At 32.8% G+C, this 19471-nt stretch overlaps 1 protein-coding gene and 1 long non-coding RNA gene across 2 annotated transcripts in view; one reads left to right on the top strand and one right to left on the bottom strand.

The window, feature by feature from the left end:
- LOC147077100 (uncharacterized) overlaps positions 1–19471 on the top strand; it is a 335612-nt gene that overhangs the window by 172262 nt on the left and 143879 nt on the right. The gene's annotated exons all lie outside the window — the stretch shown is intronic.
- On the bottom strand, positions 6585–10249 carry LOC147077101 (uncharacterized). The gene is made up of 3 exons (XR_015069397.1): positions 10086–10249; positions 9801–9954; positions 6585–9353 (listed from the first exon to the last, which is right to left on the bottom strand). It is a non-coding gene; the product is annotated as an uncharacterized LOC147077101 (long non-coding RNA).

The following is a 19471-nucleotide window of genomic DNA, read 5'->3' on the forward strand; positions in this document are numbered from 1 at the left end:
ATCTGCAGTTCGTAGATCGTTGTTGTGGTAACGTTGTAGGGTTTGTATTTAATCTTTCAAATTTAAAAAAAAACCTAGATATAATACAAAAAAAGAAAACATGTCTGGATATACTATTAGTATTATAATATAACAATAAACATAACATTAAATGGAGGCATGTTGGATTTTAATGACAAATTATATTTCGTTCGGCACGCGTCATTTGCACAATCCGCGCATCGCCTAGCCACGATCTTTTTAGACCTTGCATCAATTGAAGTATAGCCTTAAAGGTAGTGGAATGAACTAATAAATATTCGAATATATTGATATTTGATACTTTTGACAGTATTTTTAATACTATAGATAATATGAGATAAATTTAAATAATATATGATATTTGGATAACCATAATTTTCTCTCTTTTTACGATTAACTAGACGGTTAAAAATTATAGTCAAAATAAATGTTTTTTAAGGCTATACCTCAGTCGAGGCATGGTCTAAAAGGATCGTGGCTAGGCGATGCGCAGATTGTGCAAATGACGCGTGCCGAACGAAATATAATTTGTCATATAAATCCAACATGCGTCCATTTAATGTTCTGTTTATTGTTCTATTAGTAACAATAATAATATATTCATTGACACGTTTTCTTTTTCAAGTAAATGGGTAACGTTTTTTAGTCATCTTTACACGATTTAAGAATTAATACCCCCGTCGCCATCACGAAACAAATTCACGTGTTCACAGCTCGACTTTCGCTCTCCGATTGCCAGCGAGTCCAAAATTTCGTCGCACCTATAGTTGAAAATTATTTGCCGTTTCACTGAAGTATGCTCTTAATAAATACTATTTCGATCTGCGTAGAATGACAGAATAAGCCAGAAATTCTAGACCTAGAGTAATTTTTAAAGTATTATAACTGATTAGATGCCGATATAAATTACCAGAGAGATATACATAAGAATGGACAATATTTAAATAATATTTATAGTGTTGCCTACTAAGAATAATCGATTTTTTAATAAATACAATTATTTATTTTCTAGAGCTAGTTTCCGTAGATAGAAATAAATATTTCCTGTGTAAAAAATTGCTACCGGTTTGTTTCAACAAATAAAAATATAAATAAATTCTGTGATTTGAAAAAAAAGTGTTATAAGAAAGAGTAAAGGAGAACTTACAGCTCGAAGAAATTCTGTCAATTTTTAGTGAACAAAAAAAAAAGAAGTGTTTTTGTATAAATAATTATTGACGATTAAAAATCGATTGTGTTTAGGTAGGGAATTATAAATTTAATAATATAATATTATAATCATTATAAAAATTAATGTTAGATAGATGAATACAATTTGATGTAAGGGACATATTCTGTGATTTGAGAAATTCATGTCATATTACCAAAACACCAATAAAACATATATATATTATATTTAAATAACCAGTTTGTAATAGTGAAATCAGTAGTGAAATCAAAAAAATCGTGCAAAATCTCCGCGTAGGGAAGAGAATAATTAAAAATAAATTTGAAGATAGAAGTTTAAAATAATATAAAGTGAGAAAATTTTGATAAACACCAAAATTTAAAAAGGCCAAATTTAAAAATAGTGTCAAAAATTTACACTTAGAAGAAATTAGTTGCAGTTTTCGGCCGGAAGAGGATTTTAAAGAAGAATTTTTTAAATAAAAAAAACAACAGAGTTTGGCCTAGTTTTGAATATAAAAAAATATGACTTGCTTTTTTAAATGTGTTGAAGAATAAGTCTTTTAGTTGTCTTCGAGAGGATGACAAGAGGAGGAATCATTTATATTTAACAATTATACAACGCGTATGAAGAAGAAAATTTGAGTTGGAAAGAAATTTAAATTGTTCTGAAGAGAAGGATTTTTGGATCCAGGAGAAAAAGTGTCATTAAAAAAAAATACTATGTCGTCCACACTTGATAATCATATTTAAAAAAAATTGAACGTAAAGAAATTTTGAAGAATTTCTTCGAATTGTATAAGATAAAAAATTAATCAATTATAATCATTCTTGTAATACATAACAAAGGGATCTTCGATTTTCGATTGGATACTCCAGCGATTGAAGCGATTTTCTTCGTCGATTTTTTACAAAGAGATTTAGATGTTCATAGTAGAAAGTTTGATGTGATTTTATGTTGAAAATATTCCGTGGGTACCATTACTGGTAATTTTTGAGAGTTTTTGAAGAAGAAGAAGATTTGAGAAGAGTGAGAGAATAATACAAACAATTATTTTTGACGTTTTTAAACGAATGAGAAAAACCGAAAGCCATAGAAGTTAAGAAAACATAAGTATATATTATATACATTAGATATAATCTATACAGATATAAGGTATATATATCAACAAAAAAATAATTTGTAAGAATATAGAAAAATAAGAAATATAAACATCATTCTATCATTTATAATTGATAGAAAATTATAGAATACAGAAAAGTGTTCATATCTGAAAATTTTAAATATTCAACAGAAAAAGATTTTTTCTATAAAAAAAAATAATCACGCATCGACAGATATTCTTGAAAACGATTGTATTAATGTTTTTTTATGTATTGAAGTCAAGAAATCTCATTATTAAGAAATCTCATTATTAAGAATCAATCAAGAAAGAAAAAAGATTCAAAGAATTTACAGCAGTAAATGTTATTGAATGAGATAAAATCGATGTGTTAGAGTACGCAGACTTCGTCAGTTATAGTTTTGAAGAGGAATACCGAGGCGCGGATTCGTTTTAGTGCGACGGTAAGAAAGAAGAAGCGAAACTGTTGAACATGTTGGCCATGTCCACCCTGATGATGCCGGCGGCCACCATGACGACGATGACGAACCCTGGGCCTATCCCTGTGACGGCCCAGGGTAAGTTGGAGCCAGCCAAGCTACTCCAGCTGCATCCGGGCCTTGCGTGTCCACCTCTTCAGCCGCAGATGTGTCAGCAGATGGCGCCCAATAACAACAAAAGTGGTGAGTCTTGAATATTAATATTTCATTTCTTCTTCTTCGATGGCACTACGGCTCAAGTCTAGCTCTGGCCTCGTCCACCACCGTCCGCCAGCCGAAACGGTCCTCCGTACGTCTTTTCCAGTTCCTGATTTTTTGCAGCTGGTTGGCATCCTTTGTAATGTTATCACCCCATCGTGTGCGTGGCTTTCCCACTGGCCTTTTCCCCCTGGGTTTCCTTCGAGGATCTTGTTCGGTATCCGTGACTCAGGCATGAGCTGAACATGGCCTGCCCAGTTTAGCCTCTGGAGTTTTATGAAGGTGGAGAGTTTTGAATCTTGGTATAAGCGGTATAGTTCCGTGTTGTACCTAATTCTCCACTCCCTTCCTTCATTCATGGGTCCGTATAGCCGCCTCAGGATCTTTCTCTCAAAGCAGTCGATCATTTCAGGTGCTTTCATATTTAGGGTCCATGACTCCCACCCGTATACAACGACTGTACATACGACGGATTTAGAGAGCCGGGTCATAGTTTTTCTGGGACATTTCTGGATTTGAATATGGGCAGCAATGACAAGTACGATTTATTTGCAGTGGTTAATCGGGCTTTTATTTCTTCCAGTTCCTCGTTCTCTTTTGTAATATTTCGTTTACCAAGTCTTTTCAGCAAATCAACCAGTCTATCTTTTAAACCTTATAAAACTAAAATACCAGAGGTTCCTAACCTTATTTTCACCAGGACCACATTTATAGCCAAAAATGAAATGGCGGGGTTTTAAAAATATTGTATTGCATTATTTGTTTGTTTTTTTGTGATCCACAAAAGCACAAGCACAAAGAAAGTATATTATTATTATCGTGATAACCGAGAGCACTCAAAGCTATAACAAGACTTAAATATGCATTGTTGTCCCGCTAGGCGACAGCACAGCTGGTTGCGCAATAATAAAGCGCCAAATGTGTGCAGTTTTAAATATTTCTGAAGTAAAATAAGTTTCTTTTTCAGTCATACATAAACGATAAATTTAATATAATATTCTTTTTAAATGGAATTTTAATTTAAAAAAAATATGCACTCTCTACCAGTGGCGAAGGGTGGAGGTAGGCTGTTAAGATTCGACATAAATAGTGCACACTAACCTTAGTCAGTCAAACATAATTATTATTTAATTTGTTTTTATAGTGGAGATAGTGTTTTTTAAAACTAAACCCTTCCAAAACCAAACCATAATAGTTTAGGTATGCTAAGAGAGGTGAGACAAATATATTGCAGATATTTTCAGTTATTTGTTTTCGTTGAATTAAGAATAGGTACATATTATAATAATATGGTGTTGGTCATTTTTTTTAAATTCATTAAGCCCTGCCTAAACCAAACCATAATCGATTATGTATGGTTTAATGGCATAGTTTTAGATATTTTATAGATGAACGATTTTTGTGACTATTATCTACAGTCTATACACTAGTATTAGTTCAATGAAAACAAATACGTTTGACTGACAAAGTTTAATGTGCACTATTAATGTTGGATTTTAACAGCCTACCTCCACCCTTCGCCACAGCTCTCTACATAATTATTATTTAAAATGACAATAATTTCTGGTAGTTGTGAGCTTTACAAATTTTTGTTATAATTACTATGTAAACAGGCGCCATATACGTGCCATGCAAAGAAAAAATATGCAAATGAGAATATACTATGGTTATACTGTATTCACGATGCGTCCATTTATCTAGTAAACCACTGATAAAGCAACCATTAAATAATTATTTAGAGTTACCAATAATAAGTATTAATTTTATTACAAAACATTTAAGTAGGCACTTAATTTATATTACACATTATTTTTTTCAATCGTGTGGAAATCGGAATTTTAAAATAGCAACATTTTATTTTTAGAACAGAATGCAGCGTTGCTTGTTAATTATTAAGATTTCTACATTTTTTTGACCATGTCCAATCCTACTAAGATCATATGGGCCTCCACATGGTGGAGGTTTGTATTAACAGATTTTATTTTTACGAGAAATGGATGTCAGCCACTTGCTCAACCTATTAGGTCCATACTCGAACTCAAACACAAATTGAAAAACAATATGTGTATTTGCCAGACCCAGGATTCGAATCTGGGACCCACGCCATTATAATCCAACGCTTAAGCCGCGCGGCCACCGGGGGGAGATTAGTAGTATTAGTTCAATGAAAACAAATACGTTTGACTGACAAAGCTTAATATGCACTATTTATGTCGGATCTTAACAGCGTACCTCCACCCTTCGCCACTGCTCTATACATATAATGTAAAATTACAATAATTTCTGGTATTTGTGAGCTTTGCAAATTTTTACTATGTGCTATTTTAAGTATATACGAATTTAATTGCCATGTTAAGAAAAAATTGAGAATATATTGTGGGTATACTGTATCCACGATGCATCCATTTATTTAATAAACCACTGATAAAGCAACCATTAAATTATTATTTTTTTGAGTTACCTGTATTTACTATAAATTACAAACTTAGTTTAAACGCAGTTTATTTTTTAAATAATCGGGAAATCGGTATTTTAAAATAGCAACATTTTATTTTTATCGCAGAACGCAGCGTTGCTTTGCTAATTAAGATTTTCACATTATTTTGATTTAACAAAACGCTGAAATTCTATGCATGTGGACCTTAGTTGTCTTTTTTACGGTTCATTTTATTAAGGGGGAGAGGCATAGAAATTCATTATCAAATTAAAGCTTTAAACATATTTTAATCGATCGATACCTATCTAAATACAATGGGGAAAATAAAATATATTTTTTTATTTCAAAGAGAAAGCGACAAATTTGAAAAAACGGCTAAAAATAAGGGTTTTACTAAAATAAATATTTATTGTTCCAAGTAATTTCTTGAAACAAAATTATCGATTTAACATTGTTTAATAAGTTTTCTTGGAACTGGCGAATCTCTTTTGTCAATTAATTATAGTTTTAATGTTTTTTTTTCAATCTAAAATCAATCGATTTTTACGAAAAATAAAAATGTTCAATTTTCATTAATTGCATCAAGCGAATACGTGAGCCTGTTCAATATATTTTTCTTACTTTTTAGGTATATTTAACGTAATATTTTAATTTATATTTATTATGTTATTTACTAATTTCCAATTAAATACAGTCGTCAAGGACGTGCTGCCTCTAGCGGCAATAACGTGCGATACCGAAATAACTGTCATCTGTATTAGATTCTAGTTCGCATGAATAATAGGTACCTACCTCGTATGTAGATACGTGGCGGTTAGTAGGCATTCACAGAATATTTTATTATCTATGCAGATGTGGCAACGTTGCTAACTGGCAACATCGCACTTTTTTTGACATTGATTTTTATTGTTTACAGTTTTCCATTGCTTTCGAAAGTTAGGTACGGAAGTTGTGTCGATAGATACCTAATGTTAGTTAGTTAGTGTTGGTTTGATATTGCTTGGTGGAATAGTTAGATTTTTGGGTAGATAGCGGCTGTAACAGTGTCTAATACAAATGTTGTAACGTGAATTCAGTTCATATTTTTTGCGGTTTTTCTAGGTAGATAGGCAGGGGTTTTAACTATGGAGTTTACAGATTCTCTTGTAATAAAAGCCCTGCCTATCTACCTAGGAAAACCGCAAAAAATATGTACTGAACGTTGTGTTATATTGTGAACGTCTTAAAGAACCAAATACTGCCTATTCGACGCTTTCATTCTGACGGTGCTGGTAGCCCGTTATAGCACTTTATGAAGGATCAGAGTAACTGTATACTGAGCTTTGAGTAACAGGCCACATACTGCAGATGCCTCATGAGAATTTCAATCTGATTAGTCTGTTCCAAGTCAACCTGATTATGACATCAGAAGAAGAAAAAAATTATTATATAAGTGAAGATATGACATTCCAATCAGTACATCTTGGCTAAGGACACACAGAATTTACTGATTGGCACATTACAGTGGCCACCTAGTCCTAGAAAAGGAATACTAAAAGTTTCACTGAAATATGAGATGAAAAAATCAAGCATATCATGCTATTCAAAATTTTTATTTGATAACGGGCTAGAGCAGTCAGCGGAAGATACTGTCGCATGAAAGATCCATAACATGGATAATATAAACAGAAGCTATGGATATGTGGTTTTTATAGAGGCGAAAAGATCATGTGGCATATGAAAATGGAGAGACTGCACTCGTTTGTTCAGGATGAAAGAAGTTTTTGAAGGAGGTCAAGACCCGTTGTAGTGCCATAAATGATGGTGGGCATGTAGTACCGAAACATATTCATATTTGCCGATATTATATAATATATTCCCACAAGAAATATTTTGATGCATTCTAACGTTGAATTATACCCATAATGTTATACAGCACCTGACTATTGTTTCAATGAAATTGTAGTATATTCATTGTCGTCCCTGTCTGTCCACAGCTTTGTGAATGTGAAATACTCATAAATTTTATTATCATCGATTCCAGTCTGAACAAAATTATAATACTTACATATAATTTCATAATTCACATTGATGCTCGCCTCTTTGTGTACCCGAGGAAAATTATTTATATATGAAGTTTACACGTATCATGAAATAATTGATATAATAAGCAAAATGTATAAATCAAACAGAATTGGAGCCTTACCTATGCCTTGTGGGCTAATTAGCGTCGTGTGACCGTAATGTAAAATTTTCAATCAAACACTGAATATAAAATAAAAAATAAGAGCCCTTTAATAATTATTAAACTCATTTTTTATGTTGAATGTTAATTTTTATGTATCTCCATAACAACAGTAAATGGTTGTTGGTAAATATAATATGTAAAGAAGCATAATAACGATATATTTCACCTTCTTGATTTGATGATAGTATAGGTGGGCATTGTTGTGTATTGTGTATTTGTGTATTTTTTTTATTACTTCATGTATTACTATTATTTTTTTTGTCGTTTGTGTGTATTTTAAATTTATAAAGATATAATGGTGTAATTTTACTTATGCGATCATCGGATCTTATCAAACCGAATTGAATGTGTATGTACATTCAAATTGCCTGTACCGACTTATTTGCAGTCATCGCGTAAGCGAAATTACCAAAATATTGTTTTTATAGCACTGTCGCATCACTATTATAGTAAGAAATTATGTTATTATATTCTGTATGAACATTGCCTAATGTAACATGAGAAAAAAAATCTGCAAGACTTGAAGAGCTCCAAGAATACACATTGAGTTGTTATTTCATCTAGTCAATCTATGTGAAAAGACTATGCAAAGACTGATTTTTCATAAGACTAGTATTAAAGGTTGGCGAGCGATTTGCAATACACCTCCGGCTGCCTATCCTAAGTTCGTCATATCAGATCCCTGACGCTTTGGACAGTGAGACTGATAGAGGTTGCGTAGCCAACAAAATGTCATTCTACCTATGGCTTCTGCTGCCCATCCCTCGGAGTAAATCATACATCTCATTGTGGAGAATATGGCAAACACTGATGATGGGTGCAAAATCATCAATTGCATAATACACCATCACCCTGATAGAGCAGACTATGTACAAGACTGTTATACATAAGTAAAAATAGTCTCTATGAACATTATAGGCAAACGACACCTAACATCAATTGGACATGGATCACATTGTGAACTGCACTTTTTCTGGTAAAGAATCTGTTCTGCAAATTGCCACCATGCCAGTTATCATCATCTTCGTCTCCCCAATCCAGAGGGAGGGGGGCTACTCAAGGTAGCAGATTCCATAGTCGCCAAAATTGCCAACCGCTTCTTTCAAAGATTCATGAATACTGACACAGCACTGGCAACAACTTACCTCTGACTCTTAACATTCAGCTATTCTTCGACAACAGTGATGAAATCTCAAGAAAGTTACCCATAAGTGTGAACAGTTACTGTGAAGAACTGAATAGGTTGATAATTATCGAACATATTGGCATAATACAGACATAAATAATTGTAGACAAAAATATTAGGTACACAGTGCAATAGTCAGAAATAAAGACAAATTATGTAAATTGTAATGAAGCGAATTTATCTATATATTTCATTATGAATGTATATATTATATAAAGAATGGTTGTCTATTAAAATATTAGCAATGACGAATGTAACATTAAATTATGTCCTGATATAAATTGTTTTATAATAAATAAAAAACATTGTACACCAAGATTCTTTTTCTTTCAAGCCTTCCTATCATTATCAGTCATGGTAAACAGGTACTTATAGTCTCCACTGTGGATTACTGTTGAATTCCTATCTAAAATCGTGGTACGGTTCGATTCCGGCAACTGCAAAAACACCCCTTTTTCTTTTTCCCTTTGTCCTGAATGGCTTTGTATTCAGCAGCATCATGAACGGTATCCACCTATAAATGATACATAATTATAAATTGTAATAAATAATCATAAAATATAGGTATTATTGTAATTAAGTATATGTACCTATGAGTAATATATTTGTAACAAAGCTTCATTGTCAATTAATTTATCTCATACATAATACCAAATAAATAATAATAGAACTGCGACATTATACTATTTTTTGGCCATGTCCGATTTTAATAAGATCACAAGCGTCTACATAGAATGGACGTTTGTATTAAGAGATTTTTTGTTTTCACGAGAAAATGGAAGTTAACCACTTGCTCAATCTAATAGGTCCATATTCTGACTCCAATAATTAAAAACAATACGCATGGCCAGACCCAGAATTTGAACCTGGGACCCACAATATTATAAGCCGCTCGGCCATTGTGAGCTTAATAGTGATTTACTATGCAATATATAAATAAATTCAACGATTCTGAACATACCTGAAGTAGGAGGTATCTGATCTTATGATACCATATCTAATGTTTCATCGGTGACTCTAAGAGTTTGATGATAAATTTGAATCAATAAAGGGTTCATCGATTTCAATTTCATTATTCCATTCAAATGGGCATAACTCAATTAGCTGCTCGTTGCCTGAAAATATTAATACACGATTAACATGCTACCTACCTTATAAAAATAAAACGTATTTTGGTAACTCACAAACAAACGTAAAATTTTGATATTTGATACATAACAATATTATTAGTATGAATTAATCTTACCTGAAAATAAATTCAAGATTTTGTTGGTTTTAATATTTCTGATAATTTTTTGCCACGCAAATATTTTAAATATGTACAACATGGATAATAATTATGATACTGTAGAACAATATTAAGTCAAACTTTGAAATTGAGTGAAACACGAAATATTTTAGGTTATGTATAGAGTATTATGATATACCAAATGTCATGCAAATACCATAGACAATATACATAAAAAATATTATTATCACCAACTTGATAGGCAATCAAATATTAAATTTAAATATTATTCCATAATATCATATAATTTTAGGACATTGTACAATAATATATTCATTAGAATGACTATAAAATCCAGAATCTGGACTATTCAGTTACATTCATATAATTATTATTACTAGGTCGATTTTCAGTATTTTTATAAAAATATGAAGACAGTTCGATTGAAATAAAATGCAATATGTTATATAGATGTATAAAACCATTGTTTAAATAACAACTGTAACTATAACACCGGTTTTTCGATTTTTTCATCGATTTTTAATACGGAGACATCTAGTTAAGATGACTCGAAGGTTCTTTGAATTGGAATGATATTCCAATATGATTTTTCGTATATGCTTTGCAAATCGTGTAATAGATGTCTCTATGAAATCACAATTTTTGATGACATCGCCCTTAATATATTATTTTGGTTTCGTTTTATAGAGGTTTTTCAATGTCTTTGTTTTGTTACCAATAATGTTTTGTTTTATCCAAAATTATCCAAATTCAATTTCCGAACACACTTTATTTATTGATATGAAAAAATGAGTTTTTTCTTTGTATTTATACCCCTTAGGGACCCGCTCTCTAATAGCTCGAGCTCTCCGCATATAGAAATATATTATGTCTAAATGTTTTCATATAATTTTCCTACCATTATCAAGTTAATATAATATTATTATACATATATATTTCGAAATGCCATTCTTTTGTATTAATATGGGATGTATTATTATTGTAAAATGGATTATACTATGCCCCAGAGACAGTCTAAAATATTAAACTGATAAAAATGCTATGAGCACTGTACCGAAATGGATGTTACCTAGGTATACCAGAGGCTCCCAATCGGTATGCTGCAAAAATTAGCGCTCCGTAAGTCATCATCAACCTGAATCTATCCACTGATGGATGAAGGCCTTTCCAAGCTGATTCCACTTCTCTTGGTCCTGTGCGTTGCGTTGCCACGTACTTCCATAGAACGTTTTGTACCTCTTGGATACCACTGGATGACTAGATTTGTCTAAAAATTGTCTTTTCTTCGAGCTACGTGTCCAGCCCATTTCCATTTGAGTTTTTTTGCGAACTCTATTACATCGCAATCCTTTGCCTGTCTCCTTATCCACTCAATCCAGCATACACCTCTCCATACCACGTTGTGCTACTCTAAGTTTCTGGATCTCTATTTTACTTAGGGTCCATGTTTCACACGCATATGTGATTACGGGAAGCACACACTGGTTGAACACTTTGCGCTTTGGGCACAGTGAGAGGTCACCTTTGAAGAAATTATTTAGGCGGCCAAAAGCACTTCAGCCTAGCTTTACTCTGCGAACAATTTCATCAAATATACATACATCTATAGACACTTGTTGTCCCAGATAGATTTAGTTTTTCACCTGTTCGAGCTAAGTGCCATTGGTGAGGATCTCTTTTTGGCCCGCAAAGCAGTTGAACATTAGTTAATATTATTATAGTTCTGTAAGTAAAGTCCTAATATTGGAAGAAGAAATATACACTTGGAATCAGTATTTTCCTCTCTTCAGTCTGTCTAAAGAAAAGCATCGTACACAATGTTGTCAAAACTGTTGATTTGATTTGATTGAAAAAAATACAAAATAGCTAGGTACCTGGATTTCTAAATTACCTAATACATTCAAAGTTAATGCCTTTATTTTTTTGTAATTTCAAATACCTAATATATTAGGTACAATATTTACATAATTGCAGTGTTGCCAACCGTCATTAATAAAAATATTTTGCGGAAAATAGAAAATAAAATATTTTAAATTAATTAATATACTTCTCATGAAGACAACACAGTAATAATTACAAGATAAAAAGAACTTTTTATATACAACGTTTTTAAATTTTTTTGAATCATATAAACTTGACTTGACCGGCTTAAACGATCAAAAAAAATTGTACTTGAAAATACTGAATAAACATAGAATACTGAAATGTCATTTTGAGGTTTTTTTTTGATTTCCATAGTAACGCACGTATATATTAACAATTTAGTTGCTAGGACCCCTAGCAACCAATAATAGTGTTTTACTTTTTACGGATTTCTTCCGAAATAACTTTTCATACAAAACAGAATTAACTGAAAATGAATTAAATTCTACTTAAAGATGACTAAAAGTATTAAAAGAATGCATTGGCACCGTGTTCTGATATATTCTAAAAGTTTCAAATGTCTAGCTAGTCGGGAAGCTAGTTAAAAAACGATTGCAAGATTTGTACTGGATAAACAACCACCGGACAAACAAGAATAAAAGTTAAGAAAAACGTGGTAATAAATTGTGTTGCATCGGCACGCGCAACTTCCGTCCCACGCCAAACGTGTTACATCGACGCGTGTCACACGCCAAAAATACACTCTGATCGGTTTTCCCGAACGCGCCAAAAGAAGTATAACTTCAAAAGGCGTCCACCGGCCGCCCCATGGTTCCGCCGCCCGTGTACCCTGCACACACTCCATTATAGGTTAAAATAATTGTTATATAACAACGTCTTCATTTTTATTCTAATTTGCCTATTCAAAAATTCTATATCAGGCAAAACACGCTAAGCAGGCAACTCCGGTCGTAATATAAAACGTAAACTTATTCGATAATGGCCCATTTAAAGTAAATAGTATGAATTATTACCACTTCGGCCAAGGGCTGATTTCATATTTTATTTTGCCTTTATGTGCCCGATTTAACTCGTTGTCGGTTATTTAAATGGAATTTTATGATGTGTTATGATTTCACGGGGTAGGTACTTCGTTTAAGCAAAGTGGGCTATCCCCGAATGGAATTATTATTATGCCTACTTACTAGTGATTTTGTTTTAGATGTAGGGGTTTCGATTACGACTTTAACCATAGCAATTTTTAGAATATTGTTAACCCATTGAAGATAGATTTAAAAGATAGTGTAATATATTTAACTTGTGTAGGCAGCGCTCGAAATGAACCGGAATGCACCGGAGCGCAACTTAAAACTACCGCTCCGTCTCGTGTAAAAATTAAAAATGACGCTCCTTTTCGCGACACATTTTTTCATCACCAACATGCCATTGTTTTCCAGATTTATTTCTACAAACAATAATACGATTTTGCGTTGTTTTGTTGTTGCATAGGTTTTGGGTTTAGTATTCCACGATTCGTTTTCCGAGATCTTCAACGTCTTTAGACATTGTGTGACATTTCTAATTGAACTAATTAAACAATCGTTAATAATACATTAGTTCGACATTAATAATTAATAGAAAGCAGTGACGTCTCGTGGAGTAACACAAGTAATATAACCCTTCAACACAAACCAACCGCAGTCGGTCTTAATAGAGCGATTGCGAGGCAGATAAGCATGTCATATAAGAACTACTAGTTAAAATTATCGTATTTATGTAGGGTGCGTATTGCTTAATTGGAAAAGCATACTGGCGCGAATCCAGCGGTTACAGGTTCAAGTTCCGTCGGGTATCGTATTTTTTTCTAAAATTGATTTATTTCTAGTGGGTATATGCATGTGATATGCATATGGTGTTTTCAAATTATGTATGTTGAATATCTCAAGTGTCAATTAATTATCCGATCTTTATAAAAAAACGTATACAATTTACTGTTATTGTTCGTTTTAATATATTTAATAACTCTGCACGGACTACTGTACTGTTCACCCCAATATCTGTACTTTTTTATATATATTTATTATCGTTAAATGATACCATGTTCCAGTGCAGAAGAGCGGAGGTAGCCTGTTAAGGTCCGGCATAAATAGTGCACATTAAACTTGTCAGTCAAACGTATTTGTTTTCATTTAACCGATACCTACTACAATGTGTAAATTTAATAGTGTTTATTAGTTTTTAAAATTCAATTAAACCCTGCCTAATCCAACCCCTAGTAAATAATAATCAAAATGTATTCATTTATCTATAAAGTATCTAAAATTATGCCATTAAACCATACATCGATTATAGTTTGGTGTAGGCATTGTTTAATGGCTGAAAAGTATGCAATATATTTGTCGGATCGCCAATAGCATACCTAAACTAATATGGTTTAGTTTAGGCAAGGTTTAATAATTGAATTTCAAAAACTAACCAGCACATCTGAAAATTGTATTCTTAGGCATAAAGCCCATTGACGCAGCGAGTGCGGCGCTCGCGCAAAATTTCTACAAGTGGCGCGTAAATCAACGAAAATACAACGTAATCAAATACGCCAGCGCCCACTGGATTTGACGACGCATTTTACGCGCGCGCCGCATAAATCATCGTTTTTTCGCGAATCACCGCTTCTCGGCGATACGAATGAAAGAAAATACAATGGAGTCCATTCATTGAACACAGCGAGTAAAAACAAGCTGCGCGAGGCATCGTCGATCGACGGGCGGAAAGCAATTATTTAATTACAGAGAAGTCTTTGTTTTATTTTATTGCGTGTTCAGTTTATCGCTGGTTGAATAATGTCATCGTAAATTTTAATTACAAGCTCCGAAATAATATAATATTTTTATTGCTTTGTTATGAGAGGCGCTGTAATAATATTTATTTTGTGCTGCATGGGCCGCTTATAATATAGGTGAAGGGTAATGCGCGGGAAGAGACGTGTGATTATGGTTATGAATAAACACTGCATACGCGGACTTCGCGCGCCCGACGCGTCCTGTGGGCATCATCGCTTAGTTTAATGAAAACAAATAAGCAGGTATAACTGACAAAGTTTAGTATGCACTATTCTGCGATGTAATAGTGTTTACTAAAGGTTTCAAAATATGGAAATGGGCTGGACATTTAGCTCGAAGAAGGGACAATCGTTTGACAATTCTAGTCATCCAGTGGTATCCAAGAGGTACAAAACGCTGGATCGATTAAATGATAAAGTTCTGCGGAAGAACGTGGCAACGCAACGCACAGAACCGAGAGAAGTGGAATCAACTTGGAGAGACCTTCGTTCAGCAATGGATAGATTTAGGCTGATGATGATGATTTATGTCGAATCTTAACAGCTGTACCGCAGCCCTCTACGTAAACTCCTAATTCAAATTCAAATTCAGCCCCCTCCCGAGCACCAGAACTTCCAGATCCATCCCACTGGAGTATCAGTAGATACTTATTATTGAAACACCCTTCAGGGGTTGATAACGTGTGTCCCGCGTGACTTTTTGATGTGTCCCGCGAGATTTATGTTAAATCTGTATTATTTTTTATTCTTCATATCGAATATTAAAAATTACATTTAAAATTAAATATGTTCCAGCAAGAATGAATGGTCAGACACTTTGATATATTTTATTTGTGTATGCTTCCAGTATTCTGTGATCAGAAAAATACTCCAGAATCATTCAATGTGTGTTGGATGAATTTTCTAAGCGCTAGGATTTTAAGAAAATAAATGAATTTTATTATTTTTCAAGATCCCCTTTCATGTAACCCGGACACCATTAGCGAAGGGTGGAGGTAGGCTGTTTATATCCGCAATAAACAGTGCACATTAAACTTTGTTAGTCATACGTATTTGTTTTTATTGAACTAAGACTACAATTTACAGATGGTATTGATTAGTTTTTAGATATCAATTAAACCCTACCTAAAGCAAACCATAATAGTTTTGGTATATTTTGGACGATACGACAAAATTGTGTAGACTTTTTCATTCATATTCATTTGTTTTCGTTGGATTAAGAATACATATTATAACACATATTGTTAGTTATTTTTTTTTTAATTCATTAAGCCCTGCCTAAACCAAACTATAATAGATAAAAATATTATACTATCTATAAAATATTATGCAAAGTTATTTATAGTTTAATTGAATAATTTTAGATATCTTATAGATAGACGAGTATTCTTTGACTATTATCTATTATTGCTTGGTTTTCGTAGGGTTTAATTCAATTTAAAAACTAACCAACACGACCTGTAAATTGTAGACTTATTTCAATGAAAAAAAAAATGACTGACAAAGTTTAGTATGCACCATTTATGGCGGTTCTTAACAGCCTACTTCCACCCTTCGCCACTGCCGGACGCTGTTACCGTAAATATGCAGTGTGAATTAATAGATTTGCAAGAGATCGTGGAAGCCAGTGACGTCCCGTGGGGGTAGGCAGATTGAGCGTCGCTTGGGGGCGGCAGATACTCGAAGGGCGGCAAATCGAGGATAATCATTTGGTATTATATATAAATAGCTACCTAAACTTAGTTATATTATAACCAGAGCTTTGGAGATGTTTTGTTTCGGATGCTTTTTTTTTATTATCCAGTCGGTACTCGCAGCGATTTTAGTATGATGTCACCACGCTCCGCTAGAGATTTTTTTATTTTATTTTTGACTGCTCGGTTTCGTATACAAATGCTAATAAACTTGGCGCCTATACACATTATGAATATTTTTATAAATGTAAAACATCACAAACGAATAATAAATCAGTCATAATAATATAATGTCATTTAATCAGATTAAAGAGTTCCTTTCATAACAGTGGTAGGTATACTGCGCAAAAGCCAATAATTATGTCGCGCCATAGTTATTAACAGAAAATAATATTATATATTAGGTATATCAACGTTGGTAACGAAACAAGGAGAATTTATGGTAGAGATTTATAGGTAGGTACATACCGTATTTTTTAATTTATCCAAATATTTTTGCCAGCCAGTCATTCGCGAGATTTAAAAGTTGCCGGATGTACCTATTGCAAATAGATACCTATTCATAATGATTATTAATCCTTATTGACATTTGACATAATCAATTAGTATTCGTGCATATAATAGGTATTTAAGTACCAGCTAATTGTATTAAAAATGTACACTAGTAGGTATCTACCTAGATTATATCATATTTATCGTGCTGTGAATACAAAACTGTGCAATACCTTCTTTTAAGTCGTTTTTTTTAAACATATTTTTTGCTGATAATAGTGTGGATTTGTAGTTTATTTCAATCATCAACGGTTGAATGTTGAGACTATTAATTAAGAATAGTGCATTTATGATTAAATTTAGGTTTATATTAAAAAAAATAATGAGGAAAATTATTTTTTTACATGTTGTAGGGTACAATAATAGCATAGAAAAAATGGTGTGAAAATAATACATGTGCGTAGGTATTACTAAATGATACAAACCAAATGTGTCAGACATATCAACCAAATGGCATCTCAGACTCTGGTGATTTGGGTAAGTGTCTAACTAATATTTTATTCGCTTATTTATTTATTGATATCTAAATTTAATTTTGTATGTTTCAGCTTAGTGGTAGGTGTATATTTTATTAGTAATGTATCCAAACCATGGCCCCCACAAGGGGGAGCTGACAGGGCTCTAACCTGGGGCTCGGGCTCGATAAGTGAGATAAACACGTATCACAAATTTGCTCTAATAGCAAAAAATTCGCCTGCGGCGCTATTTTCCTTCAATAATGATATTATTTAAAATTATGTGGTTACACAATACAATTTATAATTGTGTAGCGATACTCAAAAACTCCACAATTCAAGTCTATGTATTAAAATATACAAAACAACACTAAATATACACATCAATTTTAACGCGTACACCATTTGGAAAACATTACTGTAGAGCGTCACACTGCTTTTATCCTTAGCGATAGGTAGGGGGGGGCAAAGATCCTAACATGGGGCCCGCTTCAGGATGAGGGGACCATGCTTCATACAACACATTTCTTAGATATTGGAGTAATGAAAGGATGATAAAAAATGGGGCGGCATTTTGACGCTGCCTAGGGGCGGCATTTTGTCTAGGGACGTCACTGGTGGAAGCAAAAGCATCTTACCGTGGTAAGAATTTAATTGATTTCTACAAAGGACTTTCACTTCAGATATATCCAAATATAGTTAAACATGCTCATAAAATGGCTTCTTTATTTGTAGTTAACTATATTTGTGAAAAATCATTTTCTACAATGAGCATTAATAAATCAAACTTAAGATCAAAATTAACAGACAACCATAATATCGCATCTGTTTTGCGTATTCACACCACAAAATTTGAGCCAAGATTGTAGGATTTAGTTTCAAATAAACAAATTGCATAAATCACATGGTGAAAAAATTTAAATATTATTCTTTAGTATATTAATAAGAGTAAAAATAATTACAAGACAAAAAGAACTTTTTATATACCACGTTTTTAAATTTTCTGTTGAATCATATTATAAACTTGAAAATTCTATGTATTAATAATTTATGACAAATAAGACAATTGTCAACAAATCATTTTTTTGCTATTTTACAACAAACAAACAAATATAGAATACTGAGATGTCATTTTGATTTCCATAGTAACGCACGTATATATTAATAATTTAGTTGCTAGGAACACCCCCTTATCAACCAATAATAGTTGATCGGATTACGGATTTCATCCGAAATAACTTTTCGTACAAAACAGGATTAACTGAAAATGAATTCAATTATACTTAAAGATGGCTAAAAGTATTAAAAGAAGGCATTGGCATCGTCTTCTGATAAATTCTAAAAGTTTTAAATGTCTAGCTAGTCGGGAATTTAGTAAGAAAGCGATTGCAAGATTTGCACTGGACAAACGACCACCGGACAAACAAGAATACGAGGTAATAAAAACGTTGTAAAAATAGCAGATAAATACTCTTCAAGAATAATCAATACGTTTAATGTAAATATATAATGTAATGAATAGGTAGGTCCTGGGCTTTATGCGTCACATATAATATTATCGCACTAACCTAATCAGGCGGTGGGAGAAGCCGCACCGTGAAGCTCTGATTTTGATCGATTTATAATGCTTGAGACCACTATTTATAGCGAGAGAATACCTCATCTGATCGGACCAATTTTACTGTCAATTTGCCTGTAAAGAACCAAGCTAAGTTATACAGTATTAAACAATTTCATTTCTACCCATAAAAATTGCTGTACTGAATAAGAAACAAAAACTTGTGGAGCTGGTAGTAGTAGGTCACTCTCGCAGACAGTTTCAGAATTGGTGGACAGTATTACAGTCAGAATTGGTAAAAGTTTCGAATGTCTAGCTAGTCGGGAAGTTAAAAATCGATTGCAAGATTTGTACTGGATAAACAACCACCGGACAAACAAGAATACGAGCTAAGAAAAACGTGGTAATAATATATATTTAGT

The sequence above is a fragment of the Rhyacophila brunnea genome, unplaced genomic scaffold (genome assembly GCF_057557595.1).
Source record: "Rhyacophila brunnea isolate RB1 unplaced genomic scaffold, BYU_Rbru_1.0 scaffold_13, whole genome shotgun sequence".
NCBI classification, from domain to species: Eukaryota; Metazoa; Arthropoda; class Insecta; order Trichoptera; family Rhyacophilidae; genus Rhyacophila; species Rhyacophila brunnea.